This window comes from Balaenoptera physalus, assembly GCF_965194825.1.
Source record: "Balaenoptera physalus genome assembly, chromosome: 18".
NCBI classification, from domain to species: domain Eukaryota; kingdom Metazoa; phylum Chordata; class Mammalia; order Artiodactyla; family Balaenopteridae; genus Balaenoptera; species Balaenoptera physalus.
In genome coordinates, this window is record NC_138899.1 from 9,431,264 (window position 1) to 9,444,385 (window position 13,122).

The 13,122-nt window shown below is 38.3% G+C and overlaps 1 protein-coding gene across 5 annotated transcripts in view; it reads left to right on the forward strand.

Moving 5' to 3' along the window:
* FGF14 (fibroblast growth factor 14) overlaps nucleotides 1-13,122 on the forward strand; it is a 626,727-nt gene that overhangs the window by 554,229 nt on the left and 59,376 nt on the right. The window lies entirely within an intron of this gene.

Consider the following 13,122-nt stretch of genomic DNA (forward strand, 5'->3'; position numbering starts at 1 on the left):
AAGGCAGTAGTGGCAACAGGGGCAACTTCTCAGCTCCACCTAATTGTGTGTCAAAGGTGTATAGGGCCTGTGCCACGAAATCTTCTGATTTTTCAAGAGAAGCTAGAAATCTCAATTTTATGTGAGTTCTCCTGATTTTTAAATGTGGGTTCAATTGGTTAGAAAAAAAAACAATGAAAGGGGAAAAGAAAATATTTGTGCACAAGCTTTGTTTTATGATGTTGGATTTACAACTAATAACAAGGCTGATTTTTTATTGCCCTCTTGCAATGGCAGTCTGGGGCATAAATCAGTAACTATTTTCTTCTTTTTTTTCCTTCACAAAAACGGCCTTGATCTTAGCTCAGCTCGTGAAATAAGATTTCACTGTGTTGTTCTGAGTTTTCCTTTTCTGCTGGAAACTTCCAAGGCCCCTATCGGCAAGATAGGCAGTGATGAGTTGTGACATGTGTCCTGTATATCATTTGTCAACCCAAGTGACACTAAAATGAGAAGCTGTCCTTTTGTACCAGAAACCTCTTTGCTTTATTTCCTGTTGTTTCAGCGATCCAAAGAGATGGTGGTATCTGGATGTGAATCAGGGCTCTTTACCTCCAATCTAAGGATTTCATCTGACAATAAGAAAATAGCTTACAGTTCACTGTAATTGGTCATCTTTTTATCATCTTCACCAATTCTGTGTTTCTTTCTTTTTACTTATTCTACCCGAAGTCTTCTTAGACTCTGTATTATTAGTAAGGTGGCTTCCGGTTTTAATATTATTCTGTGTGACAGTTCCAGATCTTTTATCTGTAACCATTTTAATTTACACTTTCTTTTCTCATTCGTCACAAATAAAAGCTAAACGGGGCTTCAATAACATTTTCTACTTACCTTTAGTAGGTGCTGTAATTCATTGCACTCATTCTCTGGGAAGCGTTAATGCTGTGTTCATTTTGAGTTTAAATGCCAATGTGTGGACACATCCAGCTTGTCATTTGACATCCAGAGAACTTTACTTTCCAAATGGATGAGTTGGACTCAGTTGCCTCATTCCCTTAATGCTCACAAATCCTAATTTTTGGATACATTTTTATACTGTGGGTTTCACTGAACATTTATAAACTTTACTTGAAATTGTCCGTGAAAGTGTTAATTTTAACACTAATGGGGGAATGAGAGGGTAGGTCAACTCTTGACTGGAGCGTGGCTTCCAGAAATCTGCTATTCTACTGTCTTTGAGCTACTGCAGAAGGTTTTGATAGACACACTAATAAAAATCCCCTTTCTGGTAGGAGAAAGGGGTTGAAAATAATACTAGCAAGAAGAGGATATTTCCCGAAGAGTAGATGTGTTCGTAAAATCACTCACTTGAAACATTTATTGAAAAACTGTTCTCTACAGACTGCTAAATGTCACACAGTTCCCAAGGAGTAAGATGAGATTTCTGAACTTACAAAAATTATAATTTAAAGGTAGTGCAGGGTGGGGTGTTGTAGGAATGACAAGAGAGTAAAATTGTCAGCTCCCTAGGGCCAGAGGACCTCATCTACTATATTAAATCTCACAATGCTTCACATTCTAAAATATTAATGTCTAACGTGTGTTTCCTGCTCATACAACTTTGTGTCACATTCTCATTTAATGCTCACAGCAACCCTTTGAAGTGAAGGGGTGTTGCTCCCATATTACACTCAGGGGAAGCAAGATTTGAGAGATGTTGTGTTCTTCAAAGCCCACCCAGATAGAAAAAGAAAGGGCCGGAAAAGGAGCCCAGGACTTCCTTGCACACCTAGGACCCCTTCATAGCCACCCTCAGGAATCGCTAACCTGTGTGCTGGTCACAGCAAATATTTTCCATCAACACTGTCAATCCTTCCCTTCATTTGGCTTATTGACTGAGCAAGGGAAAAAAATAGCAAATGCTTTCAAAATGCAAAGAGTTCTTTGACACAAATGTCTGTACCAAATCCACATTGTAGTTGGTATAATGAAAACAAATATGACAAAGTGCTGATACTCTAAAGATGTACAACTAATTGCTCTCCTCTGATCCTTTATCAGCATTTATCGTAACACATCCCAAGGTCAAGTTACATCAAAATAACTTTTGGATCCTTATTTAAAATACTTACTCCCGACCATAAGCCCCCAAACTATTTAACCATTCTGTCCCTGGTGGGACCCAGCACTAAGCCTTTCAACATTTTCCCAAAAGCGAGGCACATTGAAGTCTGAGAAATACAGCTAGCTTATGGAGTTTAGGTATTTCATGTATCATGGGTGAACTTACATTTAATTTTGCAGTGAATATAGATGTTTAAAAGAAAATGAAAAAAGTCAGCCAATAACACTACCCACGTTCTAGTTCCTATCCCTCCAATGTAGTTGTAGCTGCTCTCCAGAAATCAGAAGCAGATTGGTTCTCACACATTTATAGTGGTAACGCCTACTGGATATTATTAGAAAAAGGAGGGAACTCCCAGATTACAAATTGAAAAGAAGAGAGGTAGAGTGGGTAGCAGAGAGTAAAGGGAGGTTATTGCAAATAAATAAACAAATCTTTGTAAAAAGGAGATTTGGGGGAAATTAAAGAAAAACAAAAGGAAAATGTTAGAATTAGACCTTCATCCAGAGAACACCCTAAGACAGTTATAAGAGCAGATGAAGGAGATGGGGCTCAGGAGGCAGAATATAAGGTTCATAAAATCAGAATGACATTTAACATTTGGTTGAAGGCCAAAAAGCAGGGAAGGTGAGCCTTGAAAGGTGTATTATTTGTAATAAAACTAAAGTAGTAATGTGGAGGTGTTTCACTGAAGCATTGAGGTGGGGAGATTCTGAAAATTATCTGATGATCAAGGATGATAAATCTTTTAAAATTTAGAGTTCTTTTATCATTAATTTGATAGGTATAAAACATAATTTACATTTTCTTCATTTAATATGCTCTTTGATGTTCCATCTTAGGCAACTAGTAACATCTATAAGGACTTTCATATGTTCATTCTAAAAATTAGTCTTTCACCATAGTTTTATATAATATGTTAAGTTCCTATGAATCTTAGAATTTTACAGGGATCTTCTAAAACTGGAGAACACATTAATCTCAAGGGAATGGTAGTTGGTGGTTTAAATTTTGAAGTGATCCTAATGACAAGAGAAGAGTTTAGAATATGAATCAACTTCAGGATGGTTGGGGAACCTGAAAGATTTGAAGAAGAGAGGATTGCACTTGGTGCACAGTAAAGAGTATGGTTTTCTAGGCAGTTCCCCAGTTGTGATTTGAGATGGGAAAAGAAGACAAATTCTTAGAAGACATTGAGGTCAGACAAGGGGGCATGAGGGTACATGTGAAACTCTGAAAAACTGATAATATTGGAAATTGAAAGAAAATAATATTTGGTACTTGGTGCCTGTCAGGAGCAATGCAGAGAGAAAGAACTCCCAGTGGATTCCAGAATTACAAGCCTGAGGACACAGCAGGACAATGAGAATGATGGGAAGCATAAAAAATTAGGAGAAATGTTTTCTTAGGGAAGAGAGCTCCATTCCAGATACACTTCATTCTAGCTACTGAGACATTAGAATGGAAAACGTCCTGGGCATGTTCAACTACACCACAGCGACAGAGAAGAAGGAAGGTGTGCAATCAGAGACATTTCTGAGTCATGGTGATTGAAAATGTGGTGGTAAATAAACCCCTAAAAGGAGGGTGTGTATAGAGGAGAAGGCAAGGCAAATCATGGGTCCTTCGGTAGGAGGGAAGAAGATCTCACAGTGAATATAGTCAGAAAACATATAGTCCAAAAGGTGCAAAGAACAATGAAGGAATAGGATTTCTCTTAAATCAGGGAGCATGTTGGAGGGAAAAAAAAGTGAAGAAATATTCAAAACCCTAGACAGGTGAGGCTGTTGATACTTCTAGAACTTAAAGCAAATCCTTCTGGTTGATATGACAAACACAAAATACAGAATTCTCTGGAAAATGCACTCGGAAGAATCCAATCAATGTCTACGTCTCTACCCCCTTGTATTTGGTTTTGAATTTGATCACATTCAAAGTAAGAAAGGAAGGTAAGCATGTAATGTCCCAGTCGCATTAAAGGAATTGGTTAGGTCTCTGATAACTACATGCTTTGGGTTCATAATAAGTTAATTTAACCAAGCGTTCCATCTCAAGACTGCTGCTTTTTATTACACTAGCAGATATTTCAAAATTTTCTTCAGTGCTCACACACATGTATAGGTTTCCTTGAGGGAGGAGGATGGTTACAGTCACCCAAATTAATTTTCCCATTCAGACTCCTAATTCCCAGTTAATTGCTCTACTCTGACAGCAGTGACCTGAACAGGAAATCAGAAGGCAGACATTTCAGCAACCTTGAATTAGCTGGGTGGTTTTCCCAAATCACTGAGGCACCCAACACTAGTGTGCCTGCACTCCCCATGTTCTACATGCCAGCAGAACCACCCTGGTGATTTCAGAGCCAAAAAAGGTAATTGGAAACAGCCAGGTATTTCTATGTGATTTCACCTTCTCAGTGGGCAGAAGCGAGCAATGGGTGAAAACAAACACCAAACCCAATTACAAACCCACACACGGTGGGGTGACTGTTTAAGAGCATTGGAAGTGGGCCTAGACAACCACCACTGATGGACAGAGGCTGTGAGCTGTCTGAAGAGCAGGAAGGAAAGAGGACAGGATGCATGCTCCCCAGAATGAAAATCAGGCTGACGTGTTTCAAGGAGATGCAGACAGTAAGCAGAGGGCACAGGGAGTCTCTACTGAAAACCATGCAAAGTTATGCCTTGAAGAAGCAAAGCTGCTTGCAAACATGATCCTTTCCTTCAGGGGTTTATAATCCAGTGGGAAAACAGATGAATAAACGTAAAATTAAAATATAGTCTAGACATTCACAGAGAGATAGACAAGATGAAAAGGCAGAGGGCTATGTACCAGATGAAGGAACAATATAAAACCCCAGAAAAACAACTAAATGAAGTGGAGATAGGCAACCTTCCAGAGAAAGAATTCAGAGTAATGATAGTGAAGATGATCCAGGACCTCGGAGAAGTTTATCCCCACACAGGAGAAACACGCCGAGACACATAGTAATCAAATTGGCAAAAATTTAAGACAAAGAAAAATTATTGAAAGCAGCAAGGGAAAAACGACAAATAACATAGAAGGGAACTCCCATAAGGTTAACAGCTGATTTCTCAGCAGAAACTCTACAAGCCAGAAGGAAGTGGCATGATATACTTAAAGTGATGAAAGGGAAGAACCTACAACCAAGATTACTCTACCCAGCAAGGATCTCATTCAGATTCGATGGAGAAATCAGAAGCTTTACAGACAAGCAAAGGGTAAGAGAATTCAGCACCACCAACCCAGCTCTACAACAAATGTTAAAGGAACTTCTCTAAGTGGGAAACACAAGAGAAGAAAAGGACCTAAAAAAAAAATCCAAAACAATTTAAATGGTAATAGGAACATACATATCGATAATTACCTTAAACGTGAATGGATTAAACACTCCAACCAAAAGACACAGGCTTACTGAATGGATACAAAAACAAGACCCATATATATGGTGTCTACAAGAGACCCACCTTAGACCTAGGGACACATACAGACTGAAAGTGAGGGGATGGAAAAAGATATTCCATGCAAATGGAAATCAAAAGAAAGCTGGAGTAGCAATACTCATATCAGATAAACTAGACTTTAAAATAAAGAATGTTACAAGAGACAAGGAAGGACACTACATAATGATCAAGGGATCAATCCAAGAAGAACATATAACATTTATAAATATATATGCACCCAACATAGGAGCACCTCAATATATAAGGCAACTGCTAACAGCTCTAAAAGAGAAAATTGACAGTAACACAATAATAGTGGGGGACTTTAACACCTCATTTACACCAATGAACAGCTCATCCAAACAGAAAATTAATAAGGAAACACAAGCTTTAAATGACACAATAGACCAGATAGATTTAATTGATATTTATAGGACACTCCATCCAGAACAGCAGATTACACTTTCTTCTCAATTGCACATGGAACATTCTCCAGGATAGATCACATCTTGCATCACAAATCAAGCCTCAGTAAATTTAAGAAAAGTGAAATCATATCAAACATCTTTTCTGACCACAATGCTATGACATTACAAATCAATTACAGGGAAAAAAACGTAAAAAACACAAATACATGGAGAAATCACCAAGAAGAAATCAAAGAGGAAATCAAAAAGTACCTAGAGACACATGACAATGAAAACACCATGATCCAAAACCTATGGGATGCAGCAAAAGCAGTTCTAAGAGGGAAGTTGATAGCTATACAAGCCTACCTCAAGAAACAAGAAAAATCTCAAATAAACAAGCTAACCTTACACCTAATGGAACTAGAGAAAGAAGGACAAACAAAACCCAAAGTTAACAGAAGGAAAGAAATCATAAAGACCAGAGCAGAAATAAATGAAATAGAAACAAGGAAAACAATAGCAAAGATCAATAAAACTAAAAGTTGGTTCCTTGAGAAGATAAACAAAATTGATAAACCATTAGCCAGACTCATCAAGAAAAAGAGGGAGAGGACTCAAATCAATAAAATTAGAAATGAAAAAGGAGAAGTTACAACAGACACCACAGAAATACAAAGCATGCTAAGAGACTACCACAAGCAACTCTATGCCAATAAAATGGACAACCTGGAAGAAACGGACAAATTCTTAGAAAGATACAACCTTCCAAGACTGAACCAGGAAGAAATAGAAAATATGAACAGACCAATCACAAGTAATGAAATTGAAACTGTGATTAAAAATCTTCCAACAAAAGTCCAGGATCAGATGGCTTTCAGGTGAATTCTATCAAATATTTAGAGAAGACCTAACACCCATCCTTCTCAAACTCTTCCAAAAACATGGCAGAGGAAGGAACACTCCCAAACTCATTCTATGAGGCCACCATCACCCTGATACCAAAACCAGACAGAGATACTACAAAAAAAGAAAATTACCGACCAATATCACTGATGAATATAGATGCAAAAATCCTCAACAAAATACTAACAAACAGAATCCAACAACACATTAAAAGGGTCATACACCATGATCAAGTGGGATTTATCCCAGAGATGTAAGGATTCTTCAATATATGTAAATTAATCAATGTGATACAGCATATTAACAAATAGAAGAATAAAAACCATATGATCATCTCAATAGATGCAGAAAAAGCTTTTGACAAAATTCAACACCCATTTATGATAGAAACTTTCCAGAAAGTGGGCATAGAGGGAACCTACCTCAACATAATAAAGGCCATATATGACAAACCCACAGCAAACATCATCCTCAGTGGTGAAAAACTGAAAGCATTTCCTCTAAGATCAGGAACAAGCCAAGGATGTCCACTCTCACCACCATTATTCAGCATAGTTTTGGAAGTCCTAGCCACGGCAATCAGAGAAGAAAAAGAAATAAAAGGAATACAAATTGGAAAAGAAGAAGTAAAACTGTCACTGTTTGCAGATGACATGATACTATACATAGAGAATCCTAAAGATGCCACCAGAAAACTACTAGAGCTAATCAAGGAATTTGGTAAAGTTGCAGGATACAAAATTAATGCACAGAAATCTCTTGCATTCCTATACACTAATGAGGAAAAATCTGAAAGAGAAATTAAGGAAACACTCCCATTTACCATTGCAACAAAAAGAATAAAATACCTAGGAATAAACCTACCTAGGGAGACAAAAGACTTGTATGCAGAAAACTATAAGACACTGATGAAAGAAATTAAAGATGATACCAACAGGTGGAGAGATATACCATGTTCTTGGATGGGAAGAATCAATATTGTGAAAATGACTATACTACCCAAAGCAATGTACAGATTCAATGCAATCCCTATCAAATTACCTGGCATTTTTTATGGAACTAGAACAAAAAAACTTAGAATTTGTGTGGAGACACAAAAGACCCCGAATAGCCAAAGCAGTCTTGAGGGAAAATAACGGAGCTGGAGGAATCAGACTCCCTGACTTCAGACTATACTACAAAGCTACAGTAATCAAGAAAATATGGTACTGGCACAAAAACAGACTTATAGATCAGCGGAACAAGGTAGAAAGCCCACGCACCTATGGTCAACTAATCTATGACAAAGGAGGCAAGGATATACAATGGAGAAAAGACAGTCTCTTCAATAAGTGGTGCTGGAAAAACTGGACAGCTACATGTAAAAGAATGAAATTAGAACACTCCCTAACACCATACACAAAAATAAACTCAAAATGGAATAGAGACCTAAATGTAAGACCGGACACTATAAAACTCTTAGACGAAAACATAGGAAGAACACTCTTTGACATAAATCACAGCAAGATCTTTTTTGTTCCACCTCCTAGAGTAATGGAAATAAAAACAAAAATAAAAAATGGGACCTAATGAAACTTAAAAGCTTTTGCACAGCAAAGGAAACCATAAACAAGATGAAAAGACAACACTCAGAATGGGAGAAAATATTTGCAAACGAATAAATGGACAAAGGATTAATCTCCAAAATATATAAACAGCTTGTGCAGCTCAATATTAAAAAAACGAACAACCCAATCCAAAAATGGGCAGAAGACCTAAATAGACATTTCTCCAAAGAAGACATACAGATGGCCACGAAGTACATGAAAAGCTGCTCGACATCACTAATTATTAGGGAAATGCAAATCAAAACTACAATGAGGTATCACCTCACACCGGTTAGAAAGGGCATCATCAGAAAATCTACAAACAACAAATGCTGGAGAGGGTGTGGAGAAAAGGGAACCCTCTTGCACTGTTGGTGAGAATGTAAACTGATACAGCCGCTATGGAGAACAGTATGGAGGTTCCTTAAAAAACTAAAAATAGAACTACCATATGACCCAGCAATCCCACTACTGGGCATATACCCAGAGAAAACCGTAATTCAAAAAGACACATGCACCCCAATGCTCATTGCAGCACTATTTACAATAGCCAGGTCATGGAAGCAGCCTAAATGCCCATAGACAGACGAATGGATAAAGAAAATGTGGTAGATATATACAATGGAATATTATTCAGCCATAAAAAGGAACGAAATTGGGTCATTTGTAGAGACGTGGATGGATCTAGAGACTGTCATACAGGGTGAAGTAAGTCAGAAAGAGAAAAACAAATATCGTATATTAACACATATATGTGGAACCTAGAGAAATGGTACAGATGAACCGGTTTGCAGGACAGAAATTGAGACACAGATGTAGAGAACAAACGTATGGACACCAAGGGGGAAAAGCGGCAGGGGGTGGAGGTGGTGGTGTGATGAATTGGGAGATTGGGATTGACATGTATGCACTGATGTGAATAAAATGGATGACTAATAAGAACCTGCTCTATAAAAAAATAAATAAAATAAAATTCAAAAAAAATACAGTCTAATGAATACCATAATAAGGGTAAGTGGAGAGCATTATGGGAATACATGGGAGGCACAACTAATGGAGCTTGAGGTATAAAAACAGTGGGTCATCCATTCACTTGTACAATGATGATCACAAAAACCGATAATAATGGCTATCCAGTAGGTTAGATAGTGCCTTATGGCTTTCAGAGGACATTCATATAGATTCTCACTGTCTTTGTTAGAACAGTATTAGAAAGTTAGGGAAAGTGTTATTGGCTTAGTTTTACAATATACACTTGAACAATGTATTGAAGAATACACAATTAATTAGTAAAATGGGTGATGTCATATTTTCTAACTTGTAGTCCAATGGTTTTTCCACACTGTTTATTGTATATTTTGAATATTCACTTGGAGACTCAAAAGCAGAATTATCCTTGGAGTCTGGCTTTTAGATAGTACATAACATAGTATAATAAGGAAGTCAAAACAGATTGCATATTTGCAGATGGAACAGGATTAATTAGCAACGTAACTGGAGCTATTAGCTTTGACCTTCCTGGTGTGTGTATCCATCATGGAGACAGTTGATTTTTATTTACGTTTCTTAAAAGACACACCATCAACCTTCTAGCAGTCAGTATAAATGGTATTTGGTTGAATAGTCAGCTACCATGGGAGGAAAACCAAGAATCAGACAAATTGGGAAAAGAAAAGTGTATGGGTTGAACTGTGTCCCATCAAAATGTATATGTTGAAATCCTAACCCTCACTACCTCAGAATGTGACTGTATCTGGAGACAGGACCTTTGAAGAAGTAAAGTTAAAATGAGACCATTAGGGTGAGTCCTAATGCAATATGACTGGGGTTCTTATAAAAAGAGGAGGTTATGACACAGTAACGCAGGAGGAAAGACCAGGTGAAGACACAGGGAGGAGGCAGCCATCCATAAGCCAAGGAGAGAGGCTTCAGAGGAAACCAACCCTGCAGCACCTTGATTTCAGACTTCAGGTCTCCAGAACTGTGAGGAAATAAATTTCTATTGTGTAAGCCCCGCCAGTCTGTGGTGCTGTGTAATGGCAGCCCCAGAAAACGAATACAAAAAGCATTTTCTCTTCATTGTGAGAATCAATGGAACTCTCTATATGCAAATAGTTAAGTCTTTGCCTATGTAAAATCCCTGTTGTTGTGGCGAAATGAGTGAAATAAACGGGAATAAACGGTTCATGATACTTAGTAAGTACTGGTACTTTTATAATTCTGTGAAATGGGGTAAAACACCTAGTCTGAGCCATGAGCCAATGCCTTGGTCTGGGATATCAGGCCAATGATGGCACGTTGATGGGAGTTATTAGCAGCCAGTTTGGTCCAGTTGGTGTAGGGTAAGGGTGACATCCAGTGGCTGGTTTTATCAACCAGGCTCCTGGACACAGACTCAGGGAGTGAGCCAGATATTGGAGAAGGGGCTTTCAGATCACTGATCAATTTTATGTCCAGTACAGTTCTACAATAGGTAAAAATGAAACTTTAGAAAAAAGCTGTGATTAGTCTACATTCTCAAGCCTGGGCAGTAGTGCTCTCATAGCGTTACTATTAGAACATCAGGAACATGCTGATAGCCAAAAAAAGCCCAAGCAAAACAAACAAAACTACAATAAATTAACTTAATCTTTTACACTCAATTCTTTCTACTACCTATAAAAGACCCAGAAACAATTTATGAAAGGAGGAAAAGGTCCTTTAACACAATATTACTATCAAGTGAGGTACCTTGATAACAGAATAGGGTGATGGAGTAAGGTAGCAGTACATAATGCATTTAATTTAAAGATGGATATGTTTAATTGCAGTGCCCAGTTACTAAACTACTGTCAAGAAGGGCTTAAAATGATGTTTAAATTTGCAAAAACCTATACGTCAAATTGCCCAGCCCTGAAAAATAATATCATTTTACTTTATATTTTTGGTTGATTTTCCTGTCTTCCTTTTAGCTTGTGAGGGAAGCTGACCTTTGCAACTGTGAATATGTGAGTGGAAGCAGTCGTCATCAGCTGTGATTGCTGACCCCTATTTGAATGTGTCATCCAAGCAAAGAGAAGCTATGCTCTCTGCCTTTGAGTAGTTTCCATATCTATATGTAATTCAAAAAAGATGAAGACTCCAGATATGTCAATGTCACATCCATGTGCACATTGCATGTGTATACTGGGGAGAGCTGTGTTTTTATGTAGAGGAGTAATGATTTCACTTCTCCTCCTGCTCAAATAGGGCATCCTGGGGGCAATGGGAGAAAATGGACATATTTCAGCAGACGTGGAATCTGCCTTTCTCTTTTCATGGGGAAGAGTATGAGTAAAGCTAGAGGGGATCCTGAGGGCTACTTATGACATAGATGGCGGAGACCCAGCCTAAACCTTCCGTGACCCACCAGCCCACTGGTCAGCTCCGCGAGCATCAGGTAGTACACCCCCTCAGCACTTGGCCTTGTAGGTTGCATGTACTAATGTGCAACGATGTGAGGGATGCACCCATCAGTCTGATTTTCTCACCACTGCATACCCATTGCCTGAAACAATCCAAGATCAGCAGCGGGTGTTTAATAAACACGCACTGAGCCCCAAAGGCCAAGAGGGAAATTGACCCAAGAGGGAAATTGACAAGCAGGACAAGGGAAAGATGAGATAGGAGTGAGCAAATAGATGGGGAACAGGAAGATTATATTCAGGATGTGGTGCAATTCAAGCGTTAGAATGATGAAAGAATCTTCAGAATGGCATCAATTAAGCATCACCTAAGATTAAGAAAGGCTAATGTCCAAGAGTGAAAAAGAAATATGCACCCCAGAGCACAAACCTGTCAACGGGGTCTTCTGGAGTTGAGCCACGTGGCAACTCAATCAGGAAAGGCTTCCTGAGGGTAGGTCATTAGCTGAGCCTTGAGGGATCTGCATAAATGGAGAGAAGAAGGGGCTACATCACAAGAAATGGGAGGGTGTGGGAAGAGTCCTGGCAACAAAAATTGAGTAGGGCACATATTTGGAAGCGTTCCCTGAACTAGAGGATATTAAGGAATGATAGGAGTTAGTATGAAAAGAAATAATGGGACCACATTGTAGATGGCTACTTCCAAGCTACAGTGTGCAAACTTTGAACTGGAGGCAGTAACTTTTTGAAAAATCTGTAAGGCATACTAATGTGTAGTGATGTACAGGATGAATTCTAATAGGGAGACACAAGAAATAGATCAATTAAGAAGCTATTTCATAACGCAGATGATTCCACACAGGTTTGAAATATGGTATTGGCAATGAAAATGGTAAAAATGAGATGAAAACAAGGCATAGATGTAATCTAAATAAGAATTGATAGAATATAACTCCTTTTTGGTTAAGTAGTTAAATATGACAAATCCTTAGCGTCTGGACTATGATGTCATTGGTAGAGAAAATTCAGAACAAGGAGCCAGTTGGGGACATGGGGGACTATTGACTTTGCTCAGGGACATGATGGCTAGATTACAATGTGAGAGTGTTCACTAGATATTAGGAGACAGGACTGGAGTTCAAGTGCAAGGTCAGTCATAGAAATGCAGAATTAAGTTGTGAAGCCATAAAAAAGGAAAAGGATGAATTTTCTAAAGGGCAAACGATAGATTGAAAAGAACACATACTGAATTTTAAAGACATACCTATA